Below are 18,579 nucleotides of genomic sequence, written 5' to 3'. Positions count from 1 at the left end.
ATTTCCACACCAGCCCATGTGGTCTGACAGTGTGCAGGTGTCCTGCTGTTGTGGTGAGCATGCCATACAGCCACTGCACTGGGAGGAGATGCCATGGTCTGCAGCTTGGCCTCAGATATTTCCTCAATGCTGTTCGATGCTTGTGGGTGAACAGCAAAGTGTCACTTAGAACACAGTTTGTTTTGCTTTCAGTAGGAGGAGGAAAGAGTTGTCCATGCTGGGGTTTTTACTGTGGGGTCCTTTGATATTTCAAATCAGTTACTGAAATCCTTCTCTCTTTCTGTTTACTTATGTACACCAGATTTTGTGTCAGACACTTGTGCACCATTTTCTCTTTGGATTTCATTTGGTTTCCATTCCCATGGGTGACTTCTGTCTGCAGAAGTGTGCAGTTTGTGTTTGAAAAGAGGAATTTCTGGTACTGTCACATTGATAATTGAACTGGGTTCTGCAAGGGTGACTTTGCAGGAACTTAGAACTGATTTATTGCAACCTGGTGTAGAAATTTGTATTTCTTGTAGTTTTTCCGTTTTCTACCAACTAAGCTTTTTCCCCCCCTTCTTTTTAATTTAGTTAAGTGCTGGAACGTGTCCAGAGAAGGGCAACAAGGCTGGTGAAGGGTCTGGAACACAAACCCTGTGAGGAGAGGCTGAGGGAGCTGGGGTTGTTTAGCCTGGAGAAGAGGAGGCTCAGGGGTGACCTCATTGCTATCTACAACTACCCGAAGGGAGGTTGTGGCCAGGTGGGGGGTGGCCTCTTCTGCCAGGCAACCAGCAACAGAACAAGGGGACACAGTCTCAAGTTGTGCCAGGGAGAGTATAGGCTGGATGTTAGGAGGAAGTTCTTCACAGAGAGAGTGATTGGCATTGGAATGGGCTGCCCAGGGAGGTGGTGGAGTTGCTGTCCCTGGAGGTGTTCAAGCAAAGCCTGGCTGAGGCACTTAGTGCCATGGTCTGGTTGACTGGCTAGGGCTGGGTGCTAGGTTGGACTGGATGATCTTGGAGGTCTCTTCCAGCCTGGTTGATTCCATGATTCTATGATTCTAAGCCAAGAGGAGGAGGAGATTCTGACATATTCTTCTGACTTCCAAAAGACTGGAAAACTGTTTAAAAACCTGTATTCAGCCTAGGATTTTTCTATTCAGATATCTAAACTTTGTTGCCCACATGTCATCTGAAATGCCCTTTTGCTTTTGTCTTCCTGCTTATACATCTTTATTCTCTTTTTATTGTTTTCTGTTTTAAAAAGGAGCTTTCAGTGGGAGCCAGGAATAAATCACTTTGCATCACACTTTCTTCTTCTTGCAGATGTAGTTTTTATGTTTGATGAATATTTAGTTGCTGATAGTAAAGATTTGAAAGGCTGCAGAGGGACTTTTCCTGAAGGTGTCTAGAGACAGGACAAGGGGGAGTGGTTTGAAGCTGAGGGAGGGTACGATTAGACTGCATCTTAGGAAGAAGTTCTTCAGTGTGAGAGTGGTGAGACTCTGGAACAGGATGCCCAGGGAAGCTGTGGCTGCCCTCCGGCCTGGGGGAATTGAAGGCCTGGTTGGATGAGGCCTTAGGCAGCCAAGTCTAGTTGAGAGGTGTCCCTACCCATCGTGGGGAGGTTAGAGGAGGCAAGCTGCGAGGTCCCATCTGAGCTATGCTGGGACTCTTCAATGATTCTATGATATTTTATCCTTCTTTTTCTAGGTCAGAGGAGGAACTTGATGTAGCTTTATTTAATACTCAGTATGTTCAAATTCTCATTCACTTTTTAGTACCTATTAGATCATTTGGATCAATGTGGCTGTTGCAGAGAACAGTCCACAAACATGAGCATTCAGTGGAAAGAATAAGGAAATCGCTCCAGCTAAAACATTATTTCTTTTTCTAAGACAAGCTGAAAGTTAACTGCTGTCATTTCTGTCTGTTAGGGTGTGGCAATGCTGGGTATGTCTCAGTTTCTTTATGAAGTGTTAGTAAAGTGATTATTTTACATGTAAAGACTCACTATCAAAACCCCCATTGCATTGAAAACTCAGCACTTTCACAGTTATTCTCATAATAATTGAATGGCATTGTTTGAATAGTTCAGAGGAGGTTGCTCTGAAACAGATGCTTGGCACTGGCAAAAATACAAGTTCATATTTTCCATTTGTTTCAATTCTATTGAAATTTCTTTGGTTTGTTTTTTGGTTGGTTTTTTTTAAAGTTATCATTGTATGGTTTTGTTTTCTGCATATTTCATGCAGCAGCAGCATGTCTTGGGCTCATCCCCAGCTTTGTGTCTGATTGGGTCTTCTGTGCAGTGTGCTGGTTTGAAGCTAGCTGGAATGTTTTGGTGAGAAGGATTAGATCACAGGCTGTGAAAGGGAAACAAGGGTGATGTCTACTTCACTTGTAGGCTTGCTGAGATGTATAGGAACAAGAATCCAAACATAGATAAGGGAGTTGCTCTTTGTCCGGGCTGTGGGCTGCATTTTCTCTCTAACCTCACCCTCCATCTCTCTGATTAATCCACTTTGTGTCCTAACCCCCCTGGCCAACCCTCCGTTCTTCCTTGGGGCACAAGGCAATGTTTGGAGTAAAGCAGGGGAGTGGAAGAAAGTGGGAGAGCTGTTGGGAGCCCCTCCTGGGGACTCAGGTGCCTGGGAGGGGAGTTGTGTTTCTGTATCACCTTTTACCTTGTGTATTTCTGTCTTTAACTGTATCTACTGTAAATATCTGCTTGTATGTTGTGCTAAGCTGTAAATATAAGCTTCATTCAATTTCCAGAGCCACCTGAGTCTAGTCTGGGTGATTTCCAAAGTCAGGAGGGAGGGCAGGTAACACCCAAACCATCACATGCAGTTGAAGCACCAAAGTAAAAGTTACACATTCTTATACGTGATTTGTGCATGAGGTTTTGGTGGTTTTAGCCCAAGTTATACAGAAAAGTATTCTGTATAAAACCCAAGGAAAGATAGAGTGATTCAGAAGCAGTTGTGTCTTAGGCTAGGTGCTCTCAGGTCTGCTCCAAGAAATTCCTTTGACCTTACTTTACCAGAAGCCTCCAAACTGCTGTCTGCTAACATGATCAATCCCAAAGACTTTTCTGAGTACTTAGTTCATTCTGTTTGGGTGCAGACACGTTGCATTTGAATGCCTCATCATGCAGTTAGTTCATGAAGTCCTGCAATTAACAATACTTAAAGTACAACATTAGTGATTATTAAGTGATCTAATAAGTACAGTTCAGCATCACTTGCAAAAACAGCAGGAAGGAAAAACTTCTTCCCATCAGATGGAATCCTTTGCCACTAGGTGCGATTCTTCTGTAAAAAAGCCAAACAAAACAACACCAAAATAAACACACAACCATAGCAAAACAACAACAACAAAAACCCAAGCAAACAAAAGGACTGGACAAATGTATTGGGAACAGCCTTCCAACAGGAGCTGCTAAGTAGAGGTGTAGTTTGTTTTGGCTGATGCAGCAGCTGCCATTGCATGCTTCTGTTACACTTCAGTCTAGGTGACCGCCGTCTGCCTCAAGTCAAGGTAGATGCTGTGTTAGGGGGGCACTGGTCTGACAGGTACCAGCGTGCTGTGGACAGCCTATTCTGGTGTTCCTGTGGTGAAAACAAGGTGAATAGAGAATAAAAACCATTTACACACCTGTACATTTGTAAAAGCAAACAACCCACAAGATCATGTCTGTAAGAAATGCCAACCCCCCTGGCTGGCTGTGTGCTGTGGTGACCTAATTGCTGCCTACAACTACCTGAAGGGAGGCTGTGGCCAGGTGGGGGTTGGTCTCTTCTGCCAGGCAACCAGCAACAGAACAAGGGGGTCACAGTCTCAAGTTGTGCCAGGGGAGGTCTAGGCTGGATGTTAGGAGGAAGTTCTTCACAGAGAGAGTGATTGGCGTTGGAATGGGCTGCCCAGGGAGGTGGTGGAGTCGCTGTCCTTGGAGATGTTGAAGCAAAGCCTGGATGAGGCACTTAGTGCCATGGTCTAGTTGATTAGACAGGGCTGGATGGTAGGTTGTACTGGATGATCTTGGTGGTCTCCTCCAACCTGGTTGATTCTGTGATTCTATAAAAGCAAGCACTTGGTTGTTCTCCTCAAGGGGAACAGTGCAGCAGCAGATACCGCATTGTATGACTTAGCTGTGGAACCATTGGTGCTAATTAGGGACATTTCTAATTTGAGTTCTTAGTATTTATGCAATTAACTTTTTGCCTCTCTCAGAAAAGAGGAAAAAGAAACACCTGTGGAAAGTGGTAAGATGCTAGAAATGAAGTTACTACTCATGGTCTAATCGCAAATATTTCCACTTCTAATTGTCTCAGGAATCTTGGAGAAACAAACTGTTAATGAATCCATGATACCTTCAGGTCAGGAAGCAATACATGCATAGAATTCATCAAGGCTTTTGAAAAATGAAATTATGGAATTAGAACCTGGTATTTAGAAGTAAAAATTCCTTGTAATGTGATTGCCTTCAGCGCATCATCCGGGCCAGGAGAGTCACGTTGTACGTGGTCCAAATACAGCATTCTTGCTGTAAGTGCCCAGACTGAACGGTGTTTATAGATCACAGGCCAGTAATCTACTGAGTGCTTCAGAACAACCTTCATTCAGCAGTCTGGCAGACAAAACCACAACTCTAATATCGTGCTTAGAACAGAATCACAGAATCAAACAGGTTGGAAGAGACCTCCAAGATCAGCCAGTCCAACCTAGCACCCAGCCCTAGCCAGTCAACTAGACCATGGCACTAAGTGCCTCATCCAGGCTTTGCTTGAACACCCCCAGGGACAGTGACTCCACCACCTCCCTGGGCAGCCCATTCCAATGCCAATCACTCTCTCTGACAACAACTTCCTCCTAACATCCAACCTAGACCTCCCCTGGTACAACTTGAGACTGTGTCCCCTTGTTCTATTGCTGGTTGCCTGGCAGAAGAGGCCACCCCCAACTTGGCTACAACCTCCCTTCAGGTAGTTGTAGGCAGCAATGAGGTCACCCCTGAGCCTCCTCTTCTCCAGGCTGCACACCCCCAGCTCCCTCAGCATCTCCTCATAGGGTTTGTGTTCCAGGCCCCTCACCAGCTGTGTTGCCCTTCTCTGGACATGTTCCAGCACCTCAACATCTCTCTTGAACTGAGGGGCCCAGAACTGGACACAGCACTCAAGGTGTGGCCTGAGCAGTGCTGAGTACAGCAGCAGAATAACCTCCCTTGTCCTGCTGGCCACACTCTTCCTGATACAGACCAGGATGCCATTGGCTCTCTTGGCCACCTGGGCACACTGCTGGCTCATCTTCAGCTTGCTATCTATCAGTACCCCCAGGTCCCTTCCTTCCTGGCTGCTCTCCAGCCACTCTGTTCCCAGCCTGTAGTGCTGCTTGGGATTGTTGTGGCCGAAGTGCAGAACCCTGCACTTGGTCTCATTAAATCTCATCCCATTGGCCTCTGCCCACCCATCCAGCCTGTCCAGGTCCCTCTGCAGGGCTCTCCTACCTTCCAACAGATCAACACCTGCTCCTAACTTGGTGTCATCTGCAAACTTACTGATGCAGGACTCAATCCCCTTGTCCAGATCATCAATAAAGATATTGAACAGGACTGGGCCCAGCACCGATCTTTGGGGCACACCACTAGTGACAGCTGCCAACTGGATGTGGCACCATTCACCACCACTCTCTGGGCCCAGCCCTCCAGCCAGTTCTTGACCCAGCACAGAGTGAATCTGTCCAAGCCATGAGCTGCCAGCTTTGCCAGGAGCTTGTTGTGGCAGACAGTGTCAAAGGCTCTGCTGAAGTCCAGGTAGACTACACTCACAGCCTGCCCCACATTCACCAGGCAGGGAACCTGATCATAAAAGGAGCTCAGGTTGGTGAGACAGGACCTGCCCTTCCTAAACCCATGCTGGCTGGGCCTGATCCCTTGGCCATCCTGTAGGTGCTTGCTGGTATCTATTTGTTCTGTTTTTGTCACCACTAGAGAGAAGTGAATTCTTCTAGGTGGCCTACACTGGAGAAAGTGAGCCTCAAGAGAAACACAAATCTTGTGCTGAATGAGTTATTTTCCTGGCCTGTATCAGGAACAGTGTGGCTAGCAGGAGCAGGAAAGGCATTCTGCCTCTTCACTGAGAGAGTCATTGGACACTGGAATGGGCTGCCCGGGGAGGTGGTGGAGTCGCCGTCCCTGGAGCTGTTCAAGGCAGGATTGGACGTGGCACTTGGTGCCATGGTCTGGCCTTGAGCTCTGTGGTAAAGGGTTGGACTTGATGATCTGTGAGGTCTCTTCCAACCCTGATGATACTGCGTGTGATACTGTGTGTGATACTTAGCACTGGTTAGGCTACACCTTGAAGACTGTGTCCAGTTCTGGGCCCCTCAGTTTGAGAAAGATGTTGAGGTGCTTGAATGTATCCATAGAAAGGCACCGAGGCTGGTGAGGGGCCTGGGGCCTGGGCCCTGTGAGGAGTGGCTGAGGAGCAGGGGTCATTTAGCCTGGAGAGGAGGAGGCTCAGGGGAGACCTCATTGCTCTCTACCACTACCTGAAAGGAGGTTGTGGCCAAGTGGAGGTTGGTCCCAGGCACCCTGTGACAATGAGGGGACAGTCTCAAGCTGTTCCAGGGGAGGTTTAGGTGGGATGTTTAGGAAGAAGTTCTTCACAGAGAGAGTGATTGGCATTGGAATTTGCATGTGGAGTCACCATCCCTGGAGGTGTTTAAAAGGAGACTGGATGAGGCACTTAGTGCCATGGTTGAGTTGATTAGAAGGTGTTAGGTGATAGGTTGGGCTTGATGACTTGAAGGTCTTTTCCAGCCTGGTAGATTCTGTGATTTGAAAAAACCTTTCTGAAGGACACCGATTGAATTCAAGAGATAAGTGCTTAGAGTGAGCCTTTCTTACAGCTGTCCTGCTGAGCTCCTACCCACAGAGCCAGCCAGCAAAGCAGATTGGGGTTTTTCCTCTTGGCGTTCACCTCTCTCAGGAAAACATTGTGCTTGTTGTGTGACAGCAAAGCTAATCACGCAGCCTCCTGTTCTCTGCCGCCTTGTGCGGCTCTCACGCACTCTAAAGGGCACATCTAGGCCTACAGGGGAAAGCTTACGTGTTAGCTCCTGACTCATCACTTAAATGTCAGGCTTGTTCTCATGCAGCTGATGTTTCCCTGCAAGACGCAGGCACTTGTCGCAGCTGCGCTCCCATCCCCTCTCCAGGGGCAGCGATAGAGGCCGTGCAGGGAGCGCACTGCCCCGCTCGCTGCTCCCGCACGGTTCGTGCGGCTGTGCCTCCGAACCTTGGGCGGGGAGCAGGGCTCGGCGCTGCCGCTCCTCACTGGCGCTGCCGGACTGCAGCCTTGGAGCTCAGTGCTGGCCTGGTTTCAGACAGCTCTTGCGAGCCATTCTCCCGCAAAGGAAAAGGAGCACACTAAACCTTCCAGGGTTGAGAGAAGGATTTGGATGAGATAATGCAGCGTGCAATACCTTAGCGCAGCAGCAGCAGCAGAAGCCAGCCATAGAATGACCCTCCACAGGCTCACCGCCAGCCCAGCTGTAAAGCCCAGCACCCCAAAACCTGAGACCAGGGGCAGCAACCAGAACAGGCAGCCTCTCATCTTCCTGTCTGTACTTCAAGCCCTGTGATGCTTTGCTCCAGCCTGCACTTCTTGGCGAAGCTGGCCTGACATCACCAGCAGATTCAACTCAAGCCATGGCAAATAGTCGATGTGGATTCCTTTCAAATTGTACTAATTCCACCAAAAAGGCTTGGCCTTCACTCAGTGCATTGGGTAGGAGTCTAGGGCATATCTTATTCTCACATTCTTCAAGTGACCACTGTACGTTAGCAGTGGAATGAGGCCTCTTAGGGGTCTGGGCACAATCTCTGCTCTGTCTCCTTGGTGAACTGTTATTTCTTGTTCTGCAAGTGTTCCACGTGTTCAGTGGCAGCCAGGCTGTCTGCTTCTTTGGATCACTGTTACAGTCCCCTCAGACTCTGATTTGCAACCCAATTCCCATCTGGGAGAAGTTTGTTAGAGCTGTGGTCCTGTAAGGTGCTCCACACATCCCATGTGGATCCAGGCTGCATTTTTTTCTCTATAGGGGATGGTGTCTCTGTGTGCCGTGATGTTACAGGGTAGGCAGGGCTGACCATTGCCTTCCTGGGCAAGAGATCTCACTTCTTTACCTGGGCTATAGCTCAAGTGATATCTGGTGCTCTCAGCTTATCTCCACTGTGAGCTGGCTGCTGCTCCAGTCTCAGAGACAGGGAGCAGCACAACTCAACTGCAGTGTATTTAAGAACTTAGAGAGATGCTGGGGTGAAATGCTCCAGCACTAGCTGGGGGACACTGACTCATCTGTGTGGATAGGGTAGACCTTTCCTGAAGTGTTCATGTTATAGCTTGATAACTTTGATTTATGGATCCCTCTGTGTGGGTCACCTGTGCCATTTAGTGCTCCTGCAGGTAAAGCTGATGCCCCTCAGTGTTAGCTCTCAGCAGGGTTTTGGTTTGTGTTGTTTTGCAAGGGTGCCTGATCCCAAGCATTGGGTACAGCCTTCCTCTGAAGGTTTGTTATTGGAAGACAAGTGTAAGTGGGAGCAGGTAGGAAGATCGGTTTCTTGTGGGTTATTAATCTCAGATGACTGATTTTACTCCTCTTTTTTAATACTTGCTATATTTTAATATGGCTTAGAAGAAAATAGGGTGTCATTACCATTCTTGTTCCTGAGTGTTTGCCTTGGCATTTGATGCAAGGCCTCAATTGCAGACTGAAGTGCCAGCAGCTGCAGCTGAAAACAAGACTGCGGTGGGCAAACTCCAGATTTAATTTCAGAAAGAGTGTTTATATTTTCCCTGGGGCCACATTAATGAGAGTCCAAACCCTAAATGTTACCACCAACACATTTTAACAGACCAGCTTCCCAGTTTTTAAAATGTGGGATCACCTTGACTGATTTTCTTTTAACTTCTCCCCCTGCCCCCATCACCCTGTTCTAACATTAAAAACAAGACAATCGCCCTGTCCTATCTTTGGGTGAATTCAGTGTCATGTTTGGGGAGCAGAAAGTTCTGTGTAATGCCACAGAGTCACACTCAACGTTTAATTCTGTCTCCTGGTTTTACATCAACTCTGAATAATTCAGCTTGAAGTCACCAGTGTGAAACTTGATGTCACAGAATCACAGAACTTTAGAGGTTGGAAGGGACCTCCAGAAATCGAGTCCAGCCCCCCTGCCAAAGCAGGAATCCCCAGGGTAGTCTGCACAGGAATGCATCCATGTGGGCTCTGAAAGTCTCCAGAGAAGGAGACTCCACAACCTCTCTGAGCATCCTGCTCCAATGCTCTGTCAACCTCCCCCTAAAGAAGTTTCTCCTCATGTTGAGCTGAAACCTTGTGTGTTCCAGTTTGTAGCTGTTGCTCCTTGTCTTATTGCTGCTGACCAGCAAAAAGAGATTGGCCCCATCCACTTGACACTCACCCCTCAGATATTTGTACACACTGATCAGATCCCCTCTCAGTCATCCCTCCAGACTAAACAGCCCCAGGGCTCTCAGTCTGTCTTCATAAGGGAGATGCTCAAGACCCCTAGTCATCCTTGTGGCTCTCTGCTGGACTCTCTTCAGCAGGTGCCTGTCTCTCTTGAACTGGGGAGCCCAAAATCTGACACAGTCTTCCAGGTGTGGTCTCACCAGGGCAGAGTAGATGGGGAGAAGAACCTCCCTCGATCTTCTAGCCACACTTTTCCTGATGGACCCCAGAATGCCATTGACTCTCTTGGCAGAACTTGCAGTCCACCAGCACTCCAAGGTCTTTCTCCACTGCTTTCCAGCAGGACAGCCCCCAGCCTGCACTGGTGCCTGTTGTCACCACAGAACACACCACCTGAGATGTGTGCATGCCTCAAAGGGCCCTGCATATTGATGTCCTGAGCCAGCCTGATGTCAGACTATCCCTGCCATGCCTAGAATGAACTTGTGGCCAGCAGGTCAGTGCCAGGAGAGGCAGCAGCGATGGGGTCACAGGGAGTTCCTTAGCTCACGTCCCTGCTCCTTTGGCTGCCCCTGTTTTGTTGCTTTAATAGGGCTAAAGACACATTTACATTGAGGCTTTAGCAGCAATTTCATGCTGCTCCTTTACCCAGTTCAAAGAAGTCCAGAGGATTAATAAGAACTTTGTGTGATGTTGTAGGGAGAGATGAGTTGATGCACCTGGTTGTGCTTTGTCTGTTCTCTGAATATGGCACTGCAGCAGTGCATCTTGTGTGGCACAGAGGGACTGTGGCATTTCCCCTGAGCTTTGCAGTCTCTGTAAGGTACGGTGCTGCTCCTAAGTAATCAACTGGAATGGTAGCTGCTGATGGAGGAAAATGGGATTGCTATAAAGAGATACGTCTAGACATTTCTCTTCAGAGGTTTAATGGCATTTTTCTGTTACTTTTCCATGTGGAAGCCATGCATGTCAGACAATTTTCAGTTTCCTGGAAATGATGGCACTCTATTGTTAAAAAGGGAAAGGGAAAAACACCCATGTAATTCTCTGCCACCTGCTTAGGTTCATTGATCAGAGAAACTCACTGCTACAGGCTGCTGCAGAAATTGGGACTGTAAGAGCCTACAGTCAAATTTATAGAAGAGACTATTAAACACAAAGGAAACAAATAATCAACATTTCAGTTTTCATACACCTTGAGCAATCATTTTTGCTGATGAGAGCAATCTAGTTGCAACTGCATACGTAACCTGCTGTAGTGTTATTGCAGCTATTTAGAGCAAAGTTGCTAGAGTCTGACACTCCTCACTGAATCTGAAACTGTTTTCTATATTTCTTTGTGCCTTACTGAATACGTCTGCAGGCTGGACTCTTTAGTCAGGCAAGGGTCCAGTTGAAACTGAAGTCAAGTAGTGCTTTTGCTGAGAAAATGTTGTACTGTCACAGCCAAAAGGGGACAAAACAGCAGAATAAATGAGGATGGACAGCAGTGAGCTGAGCAGTTACTGCACCACTTCAAAACTACTCTTGTCCCTTAGGTCCGTGGTGGTTCTGATGGTGATTACAGTGATGCACACTGGATCAGAGGTGGATCTGCTTTGGTCTGTGGTTGTGTCACCTCTCAGTCTGCTCTCTGGATGTGGGCTGCTCACATGCATGAAGATTTACATTGCATACTGTGTGCTAATGGCACCCAGATGTGGATACTGGTGCTGGTTTTTCACACCATCAGGTGATTAACCAGCATCTGTCATCCAGAGTCCTTCTGTTCTCTCAGTATTTGTTAAGGAGACAGGAGAGGCCTTCACATTTCTTTCTGTTGTGTATTGGACTGTGTGGGATGGTGAAAGGGATTCATCCTTACACAGCCCCTGTCCTGATTGATTCTTCACTGCTTTAATTGTGCTGTAGTTCTGGAAACCTGAGAATTGGATCAGATCATTTGTTTTGGGATTGATTATTTTGCCTTCTGTCCAAATTGCTAAAAATCTTTTTGAGATGAAGTAAAGTTAAAAATAAAAAGTGTTGTTAGTTATCTGTGTGGAGCTACTCACCTTGAATGCAGCTCCTGATTCTTGCCCATGGGCACTTTCATGGTAGCTTTAGACTGACTGAGAAAAATGTTAAAACAAACCCAACCAACCCAAACAAATAAAAAAACCCCAACCCAATGCTACCAAGAATAAAACTCAAACCAAACAACATAAAATAAACCAAACCATTAAACCCTCTGGATGCTGGGGTATGAATTATGTTGGTTACCCTTACTTTACCACCATAGTAAGAAAGTTAGAGTGGATGTGGAAGGTTAGACATTTAACATCCCATTAGACTGAAGAATATGATGCTTTGAGGAGGAGGAGGACCTGGTGAAGGCTTTGTCATTCCTATTAAAATAAAACCTTTATTCATTTTCTGTCTTCTTTCTTTCAAATTCATCTGTAGGCTTGTAACTAAATCTGTGTCTCTGTTCTCTGTATCCCACTGGCATTTCTTAATTCAGCATTTTTGAAGATGTGTAATTGGATATTTTGGTAACACAGCAGAAGTTAGACATTTTCTTTTGAGTGAGTTTGGCCTTCTTGGTATTAGGTGTGCCTTTTAGTCAGTTGAGTGTGATGAGTTTGGATTAATTAAAGCTAGACAAGTCACCTGCAATTTTATTTTCATAGTTACAGGCCCACTGGTTGGCACCAAGAGGATCCTTAAAGAGCCTTAGAAAGCTGCTGATGGCTGTGCTTTGCAAAGGCACTTTGGCATGCACCTGCCAGGCTGCCAGCTTGTAAGGAGAGGAGGCAATTTTTGCACTCTGACTGATAATCTTGCGAGTTGTCAGTGCAAGGATCAGAGGCTGGGTCAAGGACTCTAGGTTTCTGTGATAGCATTTCAGTTACAATAGACTGGAGCCCCAGAGAGACAAGAACAAAGTGCAGAAGGTCCTTTATAGTTCATTGTATTTCCATGCTGTGCAAAGACACTCTTGTGGGCTCTGGGTTTGTGATGTAAGGATCCAGAACTCGCATGCAGCTGAGTCACAACACCTGTGGGTCTGTAGAATTTCTCTGCCAAAGCACCAGAGCGAGGCAAGTCTGCAGCAATTGCAGGGACACCACCAAGTTGCATCACTTAGATTCTCCTGGATGTGCAGTTTTGAGAGGGAATGAATTTTTCTTGCTTTTCAGTGCAAAAATGAAAGGAGTTCATCTCTTTGTGCATGAGGATCTTTTGTTCTGTTCCTAAATATTTTTTGCTGCACTGATCAAAGTTCAGTGTTTGTTTGGGTTTTTTATACTGCTTCTCATTTACGCTCCAGCCCTTTTATGTGGAGATACTTGAACCTCAGTAGCTTTCATTTGCTTGCTTTTGTTTGAGTTTTTAGCCTGGGCAGTTGTTGGAAATGTTTCAGAACTGGTGACATGCAGCTTTTCTCAAGCCATTTTTGTCCTAAACTTTGCAGCTGCTTTGATCTATTTTACAGGTTTGTCTTTTTCTGTTCCTATTTTCACCCTTCTGCCAAACTTTGATTTAAAAAGGTAAATGGGAAGGTTTACCTTCCCATTTACCCATCCTGCTCCAGCAGGAGCAGAGAGGTCATTCTGCCCCTGTACTCTGCACTGGTTAGACCACACCTTGAGTACTGTGTTCAGTTCTGGGCCCCCCAGTTTAGGAAGGACATTGAGATGCTTGAGTGTGTCCAGAGAAGGGCGACGAGGCTGGGGAGAGGCCTTGAGCACAGCCCTACGAGGAGAGGCTGAGGGAGCTGGGATTGTTTAGCCTGGAGAAGAGGAGGCTCAGGGGTGACCTTATTGCTGTCTACAACTACCTGAGGGGAGGTTGTAGCCAGGAGGAGGTTGCTCTCTTCTCTCAGGTGGCCAGCACCAGAACGAGAGGACACAGCCTCAGGCTGCGCCAGGGGAGATTTAGGCTGGAGGTGAGGAGAAAGTTCTTCACTGAGAGAGTCATTGGACACTGGAATGGGCTGCCCGGGGAGGTGGTGGAGTCACCATCCCTGGAGCTGTTCAAGGCAAGGTTGGACGTGGCACTTGGTGCCATGGTCTAGCCTTGAGCTCTGTGGTACAGGGTTGGACTTGATGATCTATGAGGTCTCTTCCAACCTTGGTGATACTGTGATACCTTACCACGTGCTTTGGTGACTTATAATGATTTCCTGCAGTGGGATTCTTGTAGCAAAGCCAGTGAGTTCAAAGTCTGGGGCATAACCAAGTTGTCTGTGAACCTAGGGAAACATGTCAAGGAGTCCATTTATTTTACCTGCAGCAGTGGTAGCATTTGGTAGGTGAATCAACACTGTTTCCCTGTTCCCTGTTTTCTTGGTGTTCCAGTGCAGGCCAGCTCCTCAGGGATGTCAAGATTGGAAGCAGCCTGGACTGCAGTGCTCACACACTAGTGGAGTTCTCAGTCCTGAGGGATGAGAGTCAGATAAGGAGCAGAGCAAGGACCCTAAATTTTAGGAAAGGAAACTTCCAGTTCTTCAGGAGTTAGTGGCATGCCCTGAGAAATGGTTCTCAGGAAGAAGGGAGCAGAGCAGAGCTGGCAGATCTTTAAGGACACTTTCCATAGTGTGCAAGAGCTCTCAATCCCCAGGGGTAAGAAACCAGCTTGTGTCAGCTACAGACACTCAGGATGCAGTCATTATTTCTGTCTCACATACTTAAACCCTGACAGAGTGAAAAACATTCTCCCAGTCATAAAAAATTATGTTCTTCCTAATGCCATTGCTGCTCATTTTTTCTTCAGTTGGGCTTAATTGATGCAGGTGTATAGCTATCAATATGTGCAAGGTAATCTGTGAGCAGGGCTCACCACCAGTCCTTCAGACATTTGTTCTTTGCCTTCAGAACAAGCTCAGGTTTTGTCATTTGGAACATGTATGCATGCTGACTAACAAAGCAGATCCTTGGGACCAGCCTGGAGCCCAGCCCAACACTCAGGGTTTTCAGGAGACATGGTCTGATGTCTTCAGGCACTTTCCTGGGGAGATGGCAATGTGCAGCAGTGAAGCTTTCCAGAAGCCTCAAGTAATCTCTGCCAAGTCACTTGCAAGTGAGATGCTGCCTAAGTCTGACTTAGGTAGTTCAAGATTTAACAAAACCCAAGAACCAAAACTTCTGCCCTCCCTAAAGACTCTAGATCATCTTCTTGCCCCTCCTGTCGACTGTCTTCAGCAGCTCTGTGTGTTGAATCTGCTTGCTGCTGCACTCGGCAGTTATGGTAACTCCAGGGTTCGTGTGTGGCTGTAGCCTGCAAACTAAGTGTTGGAGGAACCCCGTGTTGCTGCTCTGTGAAGCACCCCAGAGCTTGCTCATGTGTTTCTGCACATAGATATATTCATTACTGTTGGGGGGGCAGGTGTTAGACAATTCCCATTTCTCACCTGCCTCAGTAGTCTGAGCAGGTGCTGCCAACTGGTTTTAGTTCCTTTATCCACTCAGTCTGGTTTCCTTGACTGAAAGCAAATCTCTGTCTCTTATTTGTACACAGGACAGTTGGTATTTTCTTACATTCCCGTGTCCAGCTGGGAGGCAGTGGAGATTCTGAGAGAGCTGACAGGGTGCTTTCCCACCACCTTTGTCAAACCAGGCAAATCTTCTTTAAAGATGTGTCCAACATATGGTGTCATTTTAATGGTTTCACTGATCAAGTGTAGAGCATAAAAACCTTAAGGTTTCAGAGTTGCAGCATTATTTAAGGGGAAGGAAACGTTTTCACATGACAACATAATTTATTAAGCATCACTCTTCCTGGAGGGTCAGTCTTGAGCTCTGATGGTTTTCTAATGTACAGTAGATACTGCCTGACTTACAGCCAGGCAGAGCTGTGTTTAGCAAAGGGAGAGACTCACAGGTGGATAGACAAGAATGTCCTGTCTCAGGATTAACTCTGAAATAAGCTCTGCCACACAAATGTACCACATGGATCTTCTTTCCCTCTCATCCATTACAGAAATGAGTGGAAACAGTTCAGTGTTTCCTCATCCAGATTTGCAAGTTCCTCGAGACAGTGTTTTTTCATATGGTCTATTCAGTGTGCTAGGCATTTTTGTAAGCCTCCTGTTGAACCAGTGATGAGAAGTTCATGTTAGTGCACTGAGACCATTCTGAGCACAGTTTTACGAGAAAATATAATCCTGTAAGCTGAACTGATCTTAGCTGGCACGATTCAGTTGTGTTTATTTGACAGTGTACCTGTGTGTGATCAGCTATGAAAAAACACTGAGGAGAGAAGCAAATTTTGAACCTTTGTACTCAAGGTCTTTTCATCTCTGGTCACTCTACTTGTTGGATCTCATGATGAAAAGAGGACAGCAGCTTTTACTTGTGTTGGTCTTACAGAACCAGGCTGCTGAGCTGAACTGCATTTTGAATGCATTCATCATCCAGGTTGTCATTTGAAGTGCAGGTAAGTTGTTAAATACAGATTTGTAGAAGCATAGCTAGAGCTATAAATAGATTTGGTATGGGAAAACATGATCAGCTGAGAAATAGTTCTGGAAAATACACTTTTAAACATCTTCCCTTTATACAAAAGGGAAAATGCAAGAGCCACACATAACACTAATTTTGCTTTCATCCCTTTTCTGGGTGAACTTCAGGCCACAGTGAGATTTATAACAAATCTTATCTTTACTGCAGTGAGGTTGAAATTTCATCCTACATTTTCAGTGCTAAACCTAAAATTACATTTCCCATAAGATACTTCATTAGTTACTAGTGGTGGAAAGTACAATTCTGACATAGAGTAGTGAGATACAGAGTTCTGACTGGATTTCTCTTCTAGCAATCTAAATGTGTAACAGGTTGGAGAATACTCAACAGAGGAACTTAAGCACATATGCCATGAAAATACCTGTTTGCAGGTAGCTGCTCCAAGGGGGAAATGTGGAGGCTGTGCGTGCTCATTTGTTATGTGTAAGAAAAAGATTTTCTGCTTCAGGCATCAGCCCTGCAGACTTCCAGCCCCTTTTCCAGTAAGTTTGGGCTGTATGGTAAAAGGTAAGACAATGCAGAGCTAAGTACAAATGAGTCTGAACTTTGGTTTGAGCTAAGGCTTTGTAAAGTGGTACAAGGGAAAAGTGGAGTGACAAAGTGAAACAGAGCAGCCCAGGCTGAAAGCAGTGCCCTGGTGGCCTCATTCTGCACAGTTATCTGTCCAGCTCACACTCTTGCATCCGAAAGTATCTTTTTCTTTTGCTGTTTTCACCCTTCTGCTGAACCTTGATTTGAAAAGCTGAATGGGAAGGTGACCTTATCGTGTTTTGATGAATCTTCTGTATGATTCATCTGACTTCAGCTGAGGCTTACACCTTCAAGGCATGGCTGGTGGGCTAGACATGTGACCCCACAGGGAATTTCTTGCAGTGGTCTTTGGCTAGAAGGATGCTGGAATCACAGTCACTCTTCTGAAGTGGTCTGAAGATACAGACAGAAGGGTAAAAACAGCAGTGAGTGTGTTAGAATGTCCTGCAACAGTCAGCTCCTTTTTGGAAAGGAAATGTCCCTCAGTGGCTGTGGGCGTTTCAGGAGTGGTGGAGACCCTGTGGTGTTCAGGAACTGCTTTTCCCAGTTTTGTGTAGCCAGCTGCTCAGTAAGTTCCTTACCAGTTGTGGTGGCTTGGATGTTATCCGCCCCCCCACACTTTAGAAGGTACCCCAGCTAACTCAGTCGGACTCTGGGAATATAAATGAAGCTATTTATTTACAGCTAGCACAATATACAAGCAGATATTTACAGTATATACAGTTATATACAGAAATATACAAGGTAAAAGGTAATACAGAAGCACAACTCCCCTCCCAGAAACCTGAGCCCCCAGGAGGGGCTCTCAACCACCCCTGCACCTTCCCCCTGCCCCTCTCAACCTTACCCCAGTTCTAAGGAAGAATGGAGGTTCAGCCAAGAGGTTAAGAAGCAAAGGTGAGTGGCAGGTGAGGTTAGGGAGATGTAGCTCAGCCCGAAGCCAGCCAGAGAGTGAAGACAAAATAGTGAAAGTGTTATCTAATGTTTACATTCTTCTTCAGCGAGACTCTGAGGGAAGGAGACATCACCATTGTTTTCCTTTTTCAGCCAATTATCTACTTTCTCTCACCAAAACATTCTACCCTGCTTCAAACTAGCACACCAGTACATAGAGAGGCAACCCCTGGTTCTTAGTAACAAAATCATAAGTAAAGTCTGTACAGAGTGATAAAGATTCTGTCAAGTAACTTCAATGAATTCAAGAACTTAAAATTTGGAGTTCATAGAAGCTGTGCCAGTAGGACAGAGTGTGAGGAACTGAGGCCTTTAAGCTGCAGAGACATCCTGTAGTGGATGAGGAGCCATGGACTGCACTGCAGTAGGGATGGGGTGGTGCAGGAAGCTGGCCTGTGGTGGCAGGCCTGGACCAGCATCCTGTGGCTTCCAGTGTCTGTGGGGCTGTGTGCATGCCCCATCCCTCACACATTAGTCACACTGACTGCCTTTGCACAGCAGCCACGTTGACCTTGAGCTTGCTAGATGTCCATGTTTATTTAGATAATGAGATCACTCCCTGGAGCAAACAAGACCTATAAATACAGAGGGAAGACTGTGGAGAAAAGTAAGATGGGAAATGCCTTCCATCTTTTCCCATCTCATGGTGTGTTCCACAGGCAGCAGCACAGCCGCACACTGCCCACTGCCAGCGCTTCATTACCCAAGAGATTACCTAATGAAGCTTCTCCAGTAATGGCAATGTTCCCCTTTCTAATAGGTTCCAATGCACCCTTTTTGAAGGCAGCATCATTTTGCTGCTTCTCATACAGTGTTATGTGGAGATCCCAAGTCCTTGCACAGTGTTTTGTCATCCACTCTAGCAGGGGAGAGCTTTAAAAAGCAGCACCGAAGGCAAAGCTGGCACAGACCCTGGGCAAATGAGGGACGGCAGCATTCTCCATGTTCATGCTACGGAGTTTACATAAACTCTTAAGCAATAAACTTTTCTCTTGCACAAAGGGAGGCTGCCAACTGACCAGTGCAGTTCAACAAAGACTCCTCAGATGTGTCCTTGATTCATTTGAGACCTTTAAAAAGGGTTCTGGAGCCTGGAGAAATGGCATTTG

At 46.4% G+C, this 18,579-nt stretch overlaps 1 protein-coding gene across 5 annotated transcripts in view; it reads left to right on the top strand.

The window, feature by feature from the left end:
• The window catches only part of CCDC91 (coiled-coil domain containing 91), a 106,403-nt gene that overhangs the window by 75,132 nt on the left and 12,692 nt on the right, over window positions 1-18,579 (top strand). The gene's annotated exons all lie outside the window — the stretch shown is intronic.

The sequence above is a fragment of the Pogoniulus pusillus genome, chromosome 4 (genome assembly GCF_015220805.1).
Source record: "Pogoniulus pusillus isolate bPogPus1 chromosome 4, bPogPus1.pri, whole genome shotgun sequence".
NCBI lineage: Eukaryota > Metazoa > Chordata > Aves > Piciformes > Lybiidae > Pogoniulus > Pogoniulus pusillus.
Note: the sequence above shows the minus strand (reverse complement) of the source record. Positions and strands in the feature narration are given on the sequence as shown.